At 35.8% G+C, this 16,902-nt stretch overlaps 1 protein-coding gene across 2 annotated transcripts in view; it reads right to left on the bottom strand.

Annotated features, from left to right (window-relative positions):
- Ttc17 (tetratricopeptide repeat domain 17) overlaps positions 1-16,902 on the bottom strand; it is a 119,678-nt gene that overhangs the window by 5,473 nt on the left and 97,303 nt on the right. The gene's annotated exons all lie outside the window — the stretch shown is intronic.

The following is a 16,902-nucleotide window of genomic DNA, read 5'->3' as shown; positions in this document are numbered from 1 at the left end:
GCTAATTTTTCTTAGGCCTTTATTATGTATATTGGAAAAAGCACTTTATTTATTAAGGAGATCACACCATTGCCTTTGATAGGATTTGCATGATACAGATTTCGATTTCTATAGAGTTCAGTTTATTAAGTTACCTCTGGTGACTTGTGGATTTTCAGCTGTAATTGGAAGGCCCTCTTCACCTCAAGGTTTCAAGAAATTTTATCATGTGTTTTCCCATCAGAACTTGTATAATTTCATTTTTCACATTTAATTCTTTGATCCATTTGAAATTTAACTTAGTGTAATGGAAAAGATAGATCTCCAACTTAACACATATTCCAGATGACTACTAAGTTCTCCCAATAGTAATGCATCTCTTCCTTTAATGAAATGCTATCTTTACCTATGCAAAATCTCAGCACTTAATTTAAGTCTAGGTCTTAACTGGGATTTAGGTCTAAACTGGGATTTTTCTATCTATTTCATCTATCAGTAGGTTCTGATACTACAGAAGAGGCAATCAGAAAACACCCTGATTCCTATCTTCTTTCTGATTTCTGGTAATTTTATAACTCTGCATTGTCAGGGCATATAGTATTTACATTGTGATCTGTCACCGTATGCCCCACTTCTGTTTTAGTGCTGGTGCTACAGTTAAATGTATTCAATGATCAGTGACATTACTTTTGTGTGGTTTCCCCAATCATTTCCTGGTTAGCTGAAGTTCATCTTCTAGTAGTTTCCTCAAGAAGAGTCCATGGAAAAAATATTCTTGGAGATAACTGTTAGGGGCTGAAATGTGTTACCCCAAGATTCATATTTTAAAATCCCAACCACCAGAACCTTAGAATATAACTGCAGTTGAAGGTCTTTAGTGAGATTAAGTTGAAATGAGGCTATTAGGGCAGGGCCTAATCCAATATGACTGGATTTATATGAAGGATTTATAAGAAGAGATGCACCAGGTTCCTGTGTGACGAGCCAGATAATATATGAAGAGGCAGACAGGGGTGGGGTGGGGTGGGGGTGGGGCCATATGTGGGCCCCCAAAGAGGCCTCCGTGGAAAACCAAGCTTGTCAATACCTTGATCTTGGACTCACAGCCTCCAGACGTGAGAAAACAAATTTGTTGTTTAAGCCACCCACTCTATGCTATTCTGATATGGTTGTCCCAATGAACTAATACACTCATTTATGTTCAAAACTTTCTGTCTACAGTCTTGGTAGTATGGCTATTTTAACACTAAAAGAGAGTTTGGTTATAAAACCATAGCACACTCCTTCCTCAAATAGTTTGTTGGTATTTTTTTTCACTGTCTCATAGTGTAGAAGACATTACAGAGAAATCTGAAGCTAACCTCCTCCTTCTTAGTGACCTGAACCTTTTGACTGGATTCCCAAAATAATTTTATTTTTTTAAAAAATGCAATTATCTTTCTTTAATGCCAGTATCTGACATACAAAAAATATTTATATTATATAAGTACATAGAGCTATAATTGTGTAACATATATAAGTATGTAATTACATAAACATAATTATACAAGTATACCTCATTACATAAAACATTTATTTATGCTTTATGGCATCAAATAATGAATATCCCAGAAACCACCCTACTGAAGAATGAACTTGCATTTATGTGTGTATTCTTATGCTCCCAGAGGCACACACTGTTCTAAATCTTGTCCTTTGTCAGTGTGATGGTGCATGCCTATGATCCCAGTGATTTAGGAGGCTGAGGCAGGAGGATCGCCAAGTTCATGGCCAGCCTGGGCAACTTAATGATACCTTTGGCAATTTAAGTGAAACCTTTCTCAAAATAAAAAATAAAAAGGACTGGGAATGTGGTTCAGTGCCTCTAGGTCCTATCTCCAGTAACAACAACAGACATGAAAGTTGTCTTTATTATTCTATTGCTTCTTTTAAACACAGTTCTATCACTCACACACATATATTTGCTTCAACAAAATTACTTAGTTTACCTCTTCCTGAGCTTTCTAAAGATGGTGTGCTGTATGCTGTCTTCTGGGGCTTGGGGTGGTTGTTACTCATCACTATATTTCTAAGACTCATCCATGCTGTTCTTTGTAGTTTTAGTTCATTCAATTTATTTACTGCACAAATAAATGTCCACTAAGTGAATTTACTACAATGTATTTCTCTATTTTCTGCAGATGGAGGTTTGAGTCGTTTCTTGTTGCAAATAAATGTGCAGTTTCTCTAGTTTATAGCAGATACTTAAAAGAATTGTTGGACGACAGGATACGCAAATGTTTAAAAAACAAAACAAAACAAAACCAAGAAAATGACAAATTGCTTCCCAGAGGTGGTGTGCTAATTTATAATCCCACCTGCACTGTTTAAAAGTGCCTCTTGAAAAGGAGAACAATGGAGAAGAGCAAGGGGATGGGGAGTGGAGGGATGGGAAAGAGCAGGAACAGGGGAATGAAACTGATCAAACTGTCATGTGCCTGTATGAATACATCACAATGAATTCCACTGTAATGTGTAACTATAATGGCCCGATTTTAAAGAATTTTAAAAGTTCAATTTTAAAAAATGAAAACAAAGTATTAAAAAAAAGTGCCTTGGGATCCATATATTCTTTCCAACTTTTGGTATTATTAGTGGGAGTAAAATGGCATCTAACCATCTTATTGTGCATCTCCTAATTCTTAGTGAGATTGGGTATTTATTGATTCCTATGTTTGTTATGCATCACTTCTGTGAGATACGTCTATATCTTCTATGTATTTCTTTTCTTTCTGTTTTCGTGGAGCTGGGGATGGAACCCAGGGCCTTGCTAGGCAAGCGCTCCACCACTGCGCTACATCTCCAGTCTCAATACATTTTCTGTTTTATTATTTATCCTTCTCATCAATTTATATATTCTATATAAATTTATATGTTCTTTGTGTAGGTGAAGCACTTCTAATTTTCTTACATTAAACCTTAATGTAATTAAATTCAGTGTTTCCCATTATAATTGTCTCTATGTCTACTTTAAGAAACCTTTCTCTATTCTACGCTGAAAACATAATTTTCCACGTTTTAGTCTAACTTTTAGTTTTGATTTTGTAACTTGGTCATTAATTCACATGGAACTGAATATTTCTATAAAATATAAGGACTGAAAGTGACTAAGCAATTGCCAGTTCTTTTCAAGAGTATCATGTCAATTCCTTACTCCTCACCCTTCCATATAAGTTCAAATTTTGATTATAATAGCATTGACTCTGTAAACCAAATTGACAAGTTTATGGAGTTGTCTCCCTATCCATGAACATTATATATCTGTGTTCATGTCTTTTAAAATGCCTTTCAAAAAATTTTATCACTTTCTGCACATAAGTCTTGCTAATTCTGGAACAATGTAAATACATTTAAAATTATCTTAATATTTTTATTGCTATATAAAAATACGACATTTTTATTTGTTGACTGTAGGCAGCCACCTTGATTAAAAATATTATTCCTAAAAATCTGTAGATTCCTTTGGGTTTACTATGCAGATAATAACATCCTCTATGAATTAACATTTTTCTCTTCCTAACCCTTATGCCATTAATTTCTTTTTCTTACTTTAGTTGCTATGACTTTCATTTTAAACCTGAAAAGAAGTGTTGGTGGTGTGCATTCTTTCCCTGATTTAAAAATGATTTTTATTATTTTTTCCCATTAGGAATCATCTTGAAGTTTTGTTCATTCTTTTAATAAGATCAAGGAAGTTACTGTTTACTCTCAGTCTGCATTAGTTTTATGCCATGAATGGATGAATTTTCTCAAAAGCAATCTACTGAACTGCTTCCATAATTTTTCTCCTTCAATTTGGTGAATAAAATATTAGATTTTCCTAAAGGTAGACTATTTTCAGTATTTCTTAGATAAGCTTAATGTGGTCAAGGTGAATCTTTTTTTTTTTTTTTAGAAATATGTTGCTGAATTCAATCTTTTAATATTTTACTTATGATTTTGAAATATTCTACATCTCCATGAGATAAATTCTTTAATTTAAAAATTCTATATAATATATAGATGTAAAACACATGATTTTCATTCTCAGAGTGTTGTTTTATTTTCAAGGTTATCTTTGTTTCAAGGAAGTAATGGGGGAAGTTATTCCTTTTTCTATTGTTTGGAAATCCCTTTAGATTGAAAGGAAGTGGTTTCCAAAAGTTTGGTGGAGTTCACATGTACAATCAATAGATGTCATTTGTGTGTATGTGAAAAATTAAATTTCCCCCTCTATCTGTCCTTCCTCCCTTTGCCAGTAAAAAAATAATTAGTAACCTACCATGATATTTTTTCTACTTTGGGTTTTTCCCTTCTTTATAAATATTCTGGAGTTTATTCCTACAAGTTTACAGAGAAGTCCTTTTTTGGGGACAGTTGTAGAAGCCTCCATTATATAGACATTCCATCCACAGGGAACTTTTTATCCAGTCAGTCCCCTACTGCTAGATTCTAGTCTGCTACAACAAGCCAGGCTACAATAAACAGTCTCATTCATGGGCACTTTGCTTTATTTATTGCCAATATATTTTTAGAAAATAATACATTTCCTTTAAAAAGGGCTGAAAGGGTAAGTTAGTGAATAATTATGCAAGATATAGTTAATTTGCTCTCTATAGAGATCATTCCATTTTGCATTTCCACCAGCAATGTGCGACAGCACCTGTTTCCTGGTAGCATCACCAGAAGTATCTTACCAAACTGGATTTTTGCAAATGCAATTAACGAGAAATATCTCTGTGTAGTTTTGATTTGATTTTTACCCCCTAACTTTTAGAAACAGAAGTATAGATCACTGCCTTTAACCCTCTCTCCCTTTTTAAACTAATAAATCCACTTAGGCTACAAACTCCCCTCAAGCATTGCTTTAGCTGTACCAAGTTTTGATATGCTGTACTTTTACAATTCATTTAAAAATATTTTCTAATACCATCTTTTTTTCCTTGACCTGCAGTTTATTTAAAGGTGTGCTGCTTAATGTTACCAAAATAGCTGGGGATTTTATTTTATATCTATCCTTTTAGCTTAATTCTAGTATGGACAGAAAACATGTTCTAAATGATTTTAATGTTTTAAATGAGGCTTAATTTATGATTCAGCTTATGAAAAATATAGTAAAATGAGCATTTTAAAAACGTGCATTTTTAAAAACGAGTTTTTTGTCACCTTTGAAAGCAAGATTATGTAAATACTGGTTAGGTCATTTATTAGTAAGATGTTTCCTATGTGTACTGATTTTTTTTGTATGTTTATTTCCATCAGTTTTTTAGTGATATGTTAAGTCTTTTATGACTGTGGGTTTCTTTATTTCTTCTTTTGAATCTGTCAATGTTTAATGCTTGTTTCATATAATTTGGAAGAATGCTCTCAGTTTCATACAGATTTGCAATTTTCTATACTCCTGGTGGACTGATTTCTTTATCACTTGAAAACATTTACATTTATTGGTAGAAATGTTTCCTTAAATTCCACATTGTTTGATCTGATATGACTATATCAGCTTTCTTAGGTGTCTGCATGCTATATCTTTTTTGTTGTTGTTGTTTCATTCCAATCATTTAATCTTAAGTTAACATGTTACTTTTGGGCTGTGGCTGTAGCTCAGTAGTAGAGTGCTTGCCCAGCATGTGTGAGGCACTGGGTTTTTGATTCTCAGCACCACATAAAATACATAAAGATCTACCAACAACTAAAAATAATATTAAAAAAAGATGTTACTTTTAAAAAAGCACATAACTGGGTTCAATTTTTAAAGCCAGTCTGACAATGTTAGTACTCTAATTGCAGTATTTCATCCTTCTGTATTTATTGTGATTATTGACATACTGAGTTTGTCATTTTACTATTTGCCTTCTGTTTAACCACCTGTTTTACATATTTTGTCCTTTTTGGCATAACCTAATTTTTTTATTATTTCATTTTCCTGAATAATACTTCTTTTATTGTTCTTAGTGATTAATCTAAAACTTATAACATGCATCTTCAATTCATTCCAGAATTAAAATGTATTATTACTTTATATTACTTTCCTGATAATACTAAAATCTAACACTTTATCCATGAAAACTCATTAGAAAGTGATCTCATGTTAACTTCTGAGCTGTTTCCCAGGAAACTGAAATCTCATGGAAGTAGAACTTCACCTGTGTCACCAGGCAGCACTGAAACTACAAGTAGGTGGGAGAAGTGTGAATTAACTGGTAGGAAGCAACAGTTTCAGGCTTTCCCAAGTGTGACGCTTCTTGTTCTGATGGAACCCCTGGATTCCAGGCCTATGAAACTCCAAGCCCCGCCCTCCCCTACTCAGCCTTCCCTGGAGTTGTCACATGGGGGAAGGGGCAGAGAGCGCTCCCAGGGACTGCTGCCCCCTAGTTGCAGCACTCTGGGGACACATGTTTTTGTCCTCCGTGAAGGCAAGGCCATGAGAAGCCTATTGAGTTGTCTGAGAAGGAACGACCTATCTAGCCAGTTCCAAAACCACTGGGCGTGGGCACTACAGAGTGGTGGCAGCAGACTTTCATATCCTTCTAAATACCTAAGGCACCATGACATAAAAGACATACACGGAGATATGGGACTGAAGCCTCCCTGGGGGCCCACTTTCCCAGAATTTGGTGGTAAAAGCCACTGTGTGGCAGAGGATGAAACTTCCTCTTGTGGGAAGAGATAAAAGCTGGATACAAACTTATGCCAAAAAATGACCACTGCTCTCCACTGTCCATGAAATCGATCCAACCAGAAACCCAGCTGCAACAGTGAGGCTGCCTAGAAGGAATGACACTGCCTGCCTTGGGGCAGCTGGTGCATCTGGGCCAAACTCTGCAAGGACTCCCATGTTTGTGCCTGGGTCTGTGACTGGATGAAGAAGGTGGAGCTGCTGGTTGGCTCCAATCAAACTGGACTAGCTGCTCATCCAGTCAGCATCTAGTAGCATCTATGAGCCAGCACCTGGGGAGGCGGGGGACCAAAGTGGAAGAATGACTGTGCATCTGCTCACAAGGTCAAACAGAACTATGTGGCAGCCTGGCAAACAAACTGACCACAGTGGCAATAGCAGCAGCTTGGTGAAGAACTGGGCCACAGCAGGAAGAGACCTTTGCAAAATCTTCTGAGCACTGTGTGTGGAGAGCAACAAGGGATGAGACTTAAGGTTCTGATAATGTGTGCAGACTTAAGTCTAAAACAGATCTGCTGACTGTGAAAATTATGGCAATGCAAACTCAGAAACTCCTTAAGGAGATAATTATTGATGGACATCTGAATAAATAATACAGAATAACGACTACTGTAAAAGTTGAAGCCAAGAAAATGTAGATATCCTTGCTATTTTGTGGATGGCAAACAGGAAAGTAGCACTTGTGTTGTTCTTGCCATTTCCTAAGGCAGGGGTTTCAAAGCACGGTCCTCAGACGAGCAGCACCATCCAGTATCACCTGGGAACTCTTCAGAAATGTAAATCCTGATCTTGACCCTAGACCTACTGAATATGGAAGTGGGATCCTAAGGGCCCAACAATCACTTTTAATAAGATTGTGATTTTCACACATCCTAAAAGTCTGAGTACTGTATTTAAGTTATTAACAGGGCCATAGAGGTTACTCGGTGAATCTACAATGGAAACCAATGTTGGATTTAACCTTCTAGCTCTACTCCCCTGAAAACCTGCAAAGGGGGAATGTGAGCGATTATAAGCAACATAGCTTATGATAAAGATGACCCTGGTTGGTGAGCTGTATCTAAACAGCACAACTGTAAATACACTTCAGATACCTGGTGGAAAGCCACAGCTTTGTGCTCCCAAGTGTCATGGTTCTTGTAGACAGCCATGCCTGGGAGATGATGCAAAAGCTACTCATTTTTATATGCATCTTGTGACAACCTAAGCCACAGCAGTTAGCACAATAAATCATTTAATTTGTTCCTTTGTATATGAGCTGCCATTTGACAGGAAAGGGAGACTGGCAACTACTGGCCCCTGGCCTAGCGTGTGAACTACTATGAAGGCTCCCTCTGGAGGTCCACACTCACCACACTTCCCATCCCATAATCTGAGCGTCAAATGAGGCCAGTGAAGGGCATGAACGTGAAATGTCTAATGGGACCCTGGATTACCCAAACTGATCAAGGCAACTCCCTTCTGCTGACTGTAGTACTTTAGTCATAAATTTTAACTTTGGAAGGTCTTACTGTCTTAATTTGATAGCACCATACTTATTTATATTTACTTTTTCAGTTGTTCTTTGCTATTTCAGTATTTCTGAATTTCCATCTGGGTTACTTTTCCTACTGCCCAAAAAAATCCCTTTTGTGATTTTTTTGTGCAAGTCTGCTGGTAATGGATCTGTTTTTGGGTTACTAAAATCTTTATTTTAAAAACTGTAATATCCAACAATCCAGAAAGTTCTTTCATGTTGCTTCCCAGTCAACACCTTCCTCCACAAAGTGATTGCTGACCTGACTTCTATCCCCACAGGTGAGTTTTGCCTATTCTAGAACTTCATACAGTTGAAACTGTACATTCGCCAACTTCTTTTGTTAGCATATTGTTGGGTTTGTGGATGCTGGTTCTTTCTTGCTGAAGAGCATCCAATGTATGATCCAGTGTCTCTCCATCTTCCACTCATGGGCATCTGTTTCCAATTTCAGTAGCTATTGGGAATAGCTGCTGTGTACATTTTCTAACAAGTATTTTTTGACATGTTTTCATATATCTTTGATAAACATTCAGGAATAAAATTACTGGGTTATACATGCTTAGCTTTTTAATAAACTGCCAACTTGTTTACAAAATGATGATCCCATTTTACACTCCTGCTAGCAATATAGGAGGGCTCCTGTTGCTAGCTACCCACCCTCTCCAACATTTGCTATTATCAATCTTTCATTTTAACCCTTCTAGAAAAGTATGTAAATGATATCTCATTGGGTTTTATTTTGCATGTGTAGTTCTTTATGTTCTGGATTCAGGTCCTGTGTCAGATACATGAGCTGCGAATATTTTATGTCCGTGGTTTGTCTATTTTCTTAAGTATCTGTTGAAGTTTTAATTTTGATGAAGCCAAATTTATCAATTTTCTCTTATGTAATTCATGCTTTTTATGTCCTAAGATTTTTTTACCTACATACACTGGGGACTTGAATATATCCTCTTATATTTTGTTCTTGTAGTTTTATTGTTTTAGCTTCACTTTCCTGTTGTCCATGACTCATCTCCAGTTGGCGATTGTGGATGTGAGGTATGGGTTGCACTCTTCCCCTTGTATCTGAATATCCAGCTGCTCCAGAAACATCTTGTTGAAGAGATTTTTACTTTCCACATTCAAATACTTTGATGCTCCTGCAATCACCTGACCATACGTGTATGGCCTCCTATTCTGTTCATTGGTTTATTTGTCTATCTTTTGGCCAATACCACACATAATGAATATTGTATTTGCTTTATTTTGCAGGGTATTTTCAGGTGCAGCATTCTAAGTTGGCAGTGTTTTTATTCAGCAATCGAGATGTGTCATTCCTTTGTATTCTGGTCCTACTGCTCTTGTTGAGAAGCTGGCTGTCAGTTATAGTTGTTCACTTGAAAAAACATATATTTTTTCTCTATCTTGAGATTTTATTCTATCTTTTGTTTATAGAAGTTGGCTATGATATTACAGTGGGGCTTCTTCACAGACTTTCTTGAGTCTGTAGAATAACACCTTTCATCTTTTTTTTTTTGGGGGGGGTACCAGGAATTGAACTCAGGGGCACTTGGCCACTGAGCCACATCCCCAGCCCTATTTTGTATTTTATTCAGAAACAGGGTCTCACTGAGTTGCTTAGTGCCTTGCCTTTGCTGAGGCTGGCTTTGAACTTGTGATCCTCCTGTCTCAGCCTCCCAAGCTGCTGGGATTACAGGTGTGTGCCACTGTGCCTGGATTTTTGGAAATTCTTAATCATTACCTCTTCAACCATTGCTTCTGCCCCATTCTCTCTCCTCTTCCAGGTATTCCACATGTGGACTTTTCTTTCTGGATGTATATCACATGTCCTTCATGCCCTTATCTGAAGCCCCTTAAATTTCTTTTATGTCTTACTGTTTCAGTTTGGATATTTTCTAATAACCTGCCTCAATCTATCATTCATTTCTTCTGCTGCAACAAATTATATATTCTACTAATTTGATTTTTATTTTTATTTTATTTTATTTTTTTTTGATTTTTAAAATTGTAGTAAATACTGCATAAATAGGATTTACCATCTTAATACTTTTTATGTGCACAGTTTATTTAGTATATTCATATTGCTGTACAAAAAAAATCTTCATAACTTTTTCATCTGGGAAAACTGAAGCTCTATGTCCATTAAAAAACTATCATTTCCTCCAGTCTCTATTTTCTGACTATAAATTTTACTACTCTAGATACCTCATATAAGTGAAATCATTCAGTATTTGTCTGTGACTGGCTTATTTCATTTAGCACAATCCTTAGGATTCATCCATGTTGTAGCATGGTCTAAATTTCCTTTCTTATTAAGGCTGTATCCCTATATTATATGTACCACATTTTGTGATCTATTCATCTTTTGATGGCAAATGAATTGCTTACACCTTTTTGTTATAGTGAAAAAAATATATATATATCAAGCTCTGAACATGGGCGTGCAAATATTTCATTGAGATGATTTCAATTCTTTTGAATATATACCCACAAGTAGAACAGCTGGTTCATATAGTCATTCTATTTTTAAGTTTTTGAGGAATTATGATACGAGGAATTATGATACCTTTTTCATGGCAACCACAGTATTTTACATTCCTACCAACAGTGCACAAGGATTCCGAGTCCTCTACATTCTCACCACCACTCACTTTATTTTATATTTTTAAAAAATATTTTTAAATTGTAGTTGACACAATACCTTTATTTTATTTTTATTTATTTATATGTGGTGCTGAGGATCAAACCCAGCGCCTTGCATGTGCTAGGCGAATGCTCTACCGCTGAGTCACAACCCCAGCCTGTATTTTTTAATATAGTTATTTTAACAGGTCTGAGGTGATACATTACTGTGGTTTTGATGTACATTTCCCTAATACTGATACTGACTGTCTTCTCTTAAGCCACTGGCCACTTGTATGTCACCTTTGAAGAAACATCTATTCACATCCTCTGCACATGTTTAGACTGGTGACTTGGTTTTTGTTATGGAGTTACAACATTTCTTTATGTATTCTGGATATTAGCTGCTCATCAGATACATGATTTGCAGATATTTCCTCCCCCTCCACAGTCTTTTTCCATGGTTCTGCACATGCCCTTAACACAGGTTTTAATCCTGATGCTGCCCAATGTATCTATTTGCTTCTGTTACATGTGCTTTTGGTGTCATATCCAAGAAATTCTTGCCAAAGTCCAGTGTCTTGAAGTTTTCCTCTCATGTTTCTTCTAAGAGTTATATAGTTTTCAGTCTTACACAGTGGTCTTTCACCCATTCTGAGTTAATTTTTGTAGGTGGTATGAGGTAAGGGTCCAAGTACATTTTTTGCACGTGTATATACAGTTTTCCTAGTATTAGTTTAAGAGACCGTCCTTTCCCCAATAAATGGTCTTGGCCTCTTGTCAAATGTCATTTAACCATTTACACAGGGTTCTCCATTATTTAATCTTATTTTGTTATAGTGAAAAAAATATATATATATACATACTAAGCGCTCTCTCTCTCTCTCTACACACACACACACACACACCAAGCTCCAGAGTTCTTAGTTTCAGTTATTGTAATTCTTAGCTAGAGAATGTTCAATTGGTTATTTTTACCTACAAGTTTCAATTTTCTGGAGAAATTTTCTTTTTATCTTTTCTCCTATATTATTATTCTTTTTAAAAAAATTTTTTTTTAGTTGTTGGTAGACCTTTATTTTATTATTTATTTATATGTGGTGCTTCGAATCGAACCCAGTGCTACACACCTGCCAGGCAAATGTGCTACTGCTGTGCCCCAGCCCTTCTATACTCTTGAAGGCATGAATCATTGTTATTTTAAAGTCCTTGCCTTAGCTCCAATGCCTGGGTCATCTGTGGGTATATTTCTATTGTCTGTCCTTTCCTCTTGGTTTTCAGCCCCAACTCTTGGGTGTCCAGTACAATTTTATTAAAGGTGTCTAAAAACTGCAGAGGTTCCAGATGACGTTATCTTCTTAAGGAGAGCATTCACCCTTTCTTCACTACGGCAAGGAAAGTGTTATAAATGTAATCCAATCACCAACGGCAGAGTTGGCCGACACTCCAATGTGGAAAGGCTCATTTTCCTGTTTCGTTTCTTCATAAAAAGCTCATCTCCAGACCTTCCAAATGAAATCCTGGGACAGTTATCAGATGTCCCTGTTTTCAGTGGTGGGCCCTGCCTCTGCAGTATGGTGGGATCGCCAAAACTGTTTTTTCAGAGCTTTCTGCTTGGCTCCCTGGCCCCCTGTGTCTTGTAGTTTCAGACAAGACTGGGCACATTCAGGATGGTATGGCCATAGATTGCTCTGCAGTTTCAGGATATGCCAGTGGACTGTCAAGATTACTACTCTGTTCTCTGCCCAGCTTCTTATAAAGATTTTGGCTCTTCTAGTATCCAATTTTATTCCTCTACCCCTGCAACAATTTCAAATTCTGTTGATTACTATGTCTGAATCCTCACCCATCTGTATTACAACAGATTGTGCTAAAAAAGAAAATGTATTTTCTGTTCTTTTTTCTTCTTTAAGAAGAAAAAATCTGAATATTTCTTGTCATTCTCTCTGATCTTTTATGCCATGTCTAGCCCATTCTGCAGTGTCTAGCCCATTTTTCTAAAGGATTGTTGTTTTTCCTTTTCTTTTTAGATGCTCCTTAGAAATTAGGTTTTAAAACACTTTATTTCTAATATACTACACTATTGTGCTCAGATTTTCATTTACCTTTTTAGTTTCTTTAGTGTTTATTTAAATGCAAGTTCAAAAATCTTTATATAATTTATTTTATTAACCTTCTTTATAATGTATGAATTCTGAGCCAATTAGAAAAATTTTATTACATTAAGGTTATAGAGAATTCCCATGTATTATATTTGTACTTATATGAGATCATGTTTATATTAATTTAAATCTGAATCATTTGAAATTTATCTTGGTATATGTGGAATAATGTGCTTTAGCTTTACCTTTCTCCTTATCCAGATTTAAAATATGCATTTGGGGAATGAAGGGAAGGGAGGGGGATGGGAATGGGAAAGACAGTAGAATGAATCAGACATTGCTTTCCTGTGTTCATATATGAATACACCACCAGTGTAACTCCACATCATGTACAACCACAAGAATGGGAAGTTATGCTCCATGTATGTATAACACATTCTACTATCATGTGTAATAAAGAGAACAAATAAAAAATAAAAAGAAAACCTTGCTCAGTCCAACACAAATTAAACCAAAAAACAACAAAACATGCATTTCTCCTCACTGTTGAGATGCTGCCTTTATAGCATACTAAATGGCCACATGCAGTCAGCTTCCTGTCCTTTCCCACTGACCTGTGTTTTCATGTACACTATCAAATTGTTTTAATTAAAGATTTCATGTATGTTTTAATAGAAGATTAAATGCTCCTTTTCTCCAACTGTTCTTTTTCACAATTTACCTGGAGATTCTTGCTTGTCCATTCTTCCAGATGGACTTAGAATTGTTTTTTTGGAAGCAGAGAAGACAAGGAATTTTTATTGTTATTACAGTAAAATGACAAATTAAATTAGGGAGAAATAAACATTCTCTTGATGCCAAGACTTTACATTCAAGAGTACGTTACATCTTTCATATATGTTTTATATTTTTCCTCACTTAGGTCTTAGACATTTTTAAAAGTTAAAATGGAGATTGAACAAATTATGTGCATGTGTATGATATAATGAATCCCACTCTTATGTATAATTATAATGTACAAATAAAAAATTTTAAAACTCTCTTTTCTTTTTGGGTTTTGCTATGTACCTGAAGGCTATTTGTCATTTTATGGTAGTTTTACTCATTCTAGCTTAATCTATTTTGGTCAGAGACACATGCTAAATAATAATAACTACTGAAGTCCTCTTTAGGCTCAATCATATGTTAAATGTGTACATATGATAAATATTCTTTCTTGCAAACTTAAATCTACCTAGATTGGGATTATGTGTTTTTTCTTTGAGATATGTCAGTGTTTATATATTTAAAGCGATGTTATTGATTTCATACAGTTTATGAAGCTTATCTACCTTGTATTATTTAATCTGCGTTAGTTTTCTGTGTCTACTGTGACAAACAAACAAAAATTTGATGGTTTAATACAACAGAAATTTACTCTTTTGTAGACAAGACATCTGAAATCAGTACTACTGGGTTGAAATCAATGTGTCAGGGGTGTACTCTCTCCAGAGGATCTAGAGAAGAATCTATTTCTTACTTCTTTTGGTCTTTGGTAGTTGCTAGCATTCTTTGTCTTGTGGCCTTATCACTTCAACCTCTATCTCTGTGGTCATATTGCCATCTCCTCTTCTATCTATGTCAAATTTCCCCCTTTGTCCCTCTTTTATAAGAATACACGTGACTGGATTTAGTACCCTCCTACGTAATCCAAAATAATCTCTCCATCTTCCAATTTGTAATCCAAAATAATCTCTCCATCTCCCAATACTTAATCTTATCTGAAAAATTCTTTTCTGTCATATTAGGTAACTTGCACAGGTTCCAGGGATTCAGACATAGGTATCTTTTGGGGGCCACTTCAGCTTACAACAGGTCCCTTGGTCATTATGAAAAACACCACTTTAACTCTAGCAAGCTTCTTTAAAATTCACTTTTTCTGTTACGAGTGTAACCACACCAAATTTCTTTTATTACTGTTTGTATATATTACTTCCATATCTGTACCTTCAACCTTTCTGTATTCTAATATTTAAAGTGTTTTTCTCATAAACAGCATATATGGTTAGATTAAAAAAACCTGGTCCACACTTAGTTCTTAAATTAATAGTGGTTTTCACTTATCTAATGATGTACTTGCATCTGTATTTACTATTTGTGTTATAGTTTTATGTGCTTTTATCTTTATTGTTTTATGTTGGATTAATTAAATATTTCACATTATTCCATTTCCTTCTATTAAGTTATATTTTAAAATAAATTTTTAGTAGTTAGCCTAGGGCATAAAACATGTATCGTTATTAAAGTCCAATGCAAATTGTTACTTTCACTGCTTGGCTGATACCAATTAAAACTCTATTTATTTCCCCCTTATCACTTATGCTGCTGTTACCATAAATTCTAGATAAGCACAAAATTGAAACTGCTCAGGGTGCAACAATTATTATTTTGTACAGTTTCTGCTTGACTGTATTTTTCTTTCCAGTGTTCTTCATTTCTTCTTGCATGTCCATATTTCTATCTGGGATCATTTTCCTGAGGAGTTCCATTTTTTTTTTTTTTTTTTTTTTTTTTTTTGTGGTGCTGGGGATTGAACTCAGGGCCTTGTGCACGTGAAGCAAGCACTTTACCCACTGAGCTCTAACCCCAGCCCATTCCCTTTAGTTTTTATTTCAGTGCAGCCCTTCTGGTGCCAAATTCTCTTCCGTTTTTGTTCTACTGAACTCATCTTTATTTTTGTTGCTTTTGAAGGATATTGTTGCTGGCACAGAATTTTAGGCATGTAGTTTTCTTTGTCTAGCACTTTAAAGATGTGGCTACATTGGCTTCTGGTTTCCATCACATCTATTAAGAAGCTACTGCTCTTACTGTTGCTTTTTTACTTGGAAGAAACGTGGGCCACATGTTCGTCACTACTAGCAATTTCTTCTAAAAGACTTTCCCTTTTGGAGGTTCCCAGCATACTTCACTCTCCTATCCAGGCCAGGTATTGTAAAGAACCCTGAGCGATTCTGTGCTGGCCACTGTACTGGATAGATGATTGGAGCTAGAGCCTGGCTTCCCACTCTTTCAGCCTTTCCAGGAGGCTCCAAGTGTGTGAATGACATTATTTTGTGTGTCTAGCCCTGGCTGCATGGTGACTTCAGCTGATACCAGCTGAAGTGCCTGGCTGAGCCTAGTCCAGACAGGAGGCCTGTGGACTACAAATGGTTTCACCATGATGTGCCTATGTGTGATTTTTTTTTTTCCTCCTTATTGTGCTTGGGGTTTGTTGAGCTTTTAGAATTTGTAGGCTGATATCTTTCATCCATTTTGGAATATTTCTTGCTTATTTCTTCTGCCCTGTTCTCCCTCCTCTACCTCTGAAACTTCAATTATTTTTCCATCATAGTTCTTATGCTCTTACCAGCTTTTCCCCATTCTTGGTGGTTTAGTTTGCATATTATTCTAATTTACCAATTCCTGGCTCTGATGTGCTCAATCTGATATTAAACCCACTCAAAGAGTTCTTTTGTTATTTATTGTATTTTAAAGTTCTAAAATGTTGATATTCTTTTTTTTATAGCTTCTAACTCTCTAGGGAAAATGTCTTTTTCATCTATTTCCTCCATCTTTTCCTCTGTTTTTGTGAACGTACTAATTGTGGTTATTTTAAAGGCTTTGTGTATTAGCTAAAGTATCTGGATTATCTGTGTGTCTGCTCCTATTGTCTGCATTTTGTTTTGTCATCAGCCAAGTTTCTGTCTCTTTGCAATTCTTTCTTTTTTTTTTTAATACTAGCACACACAATTTTATTTATTTATTTTTTTAGTTTTCAATGAACCTTTATTTATTTATATGTGGTGCTGAGAATTGAACCCAGTGCCTTACACGTGCTAGGCAAGTGCACTACCACTGTGCAATGACTCCAGTGCCTCTAGCATTTCTTAAACTGTCTTCCGGTGCTTGTATGTTAAAACCAGGGGGTCCAGATGGCACTAGATTTCAGCGGGGCAGGGTCTTCC

This window comes from Marmota monax, unplaced genomic scaffold (genome assembly GCF_021218885.2).
Source record: "Marmota monax isolate L192 unplaced genomic scaffold, Marmota_monax_Labrador192_F-V1.1 WCK01_AAM20220418_F8-fsc00047, whole genome shotgun sequence".
NCBI lineage: Eukaryota > Metazoa > Chordata > Mammalia > Rodentia > Sciuridae > Marmota > Marmota monax.
Note: the sequence above shows the minus strand (reverse complement) of the source record. Positions and strands in the feature narration are given on the sequence as shown.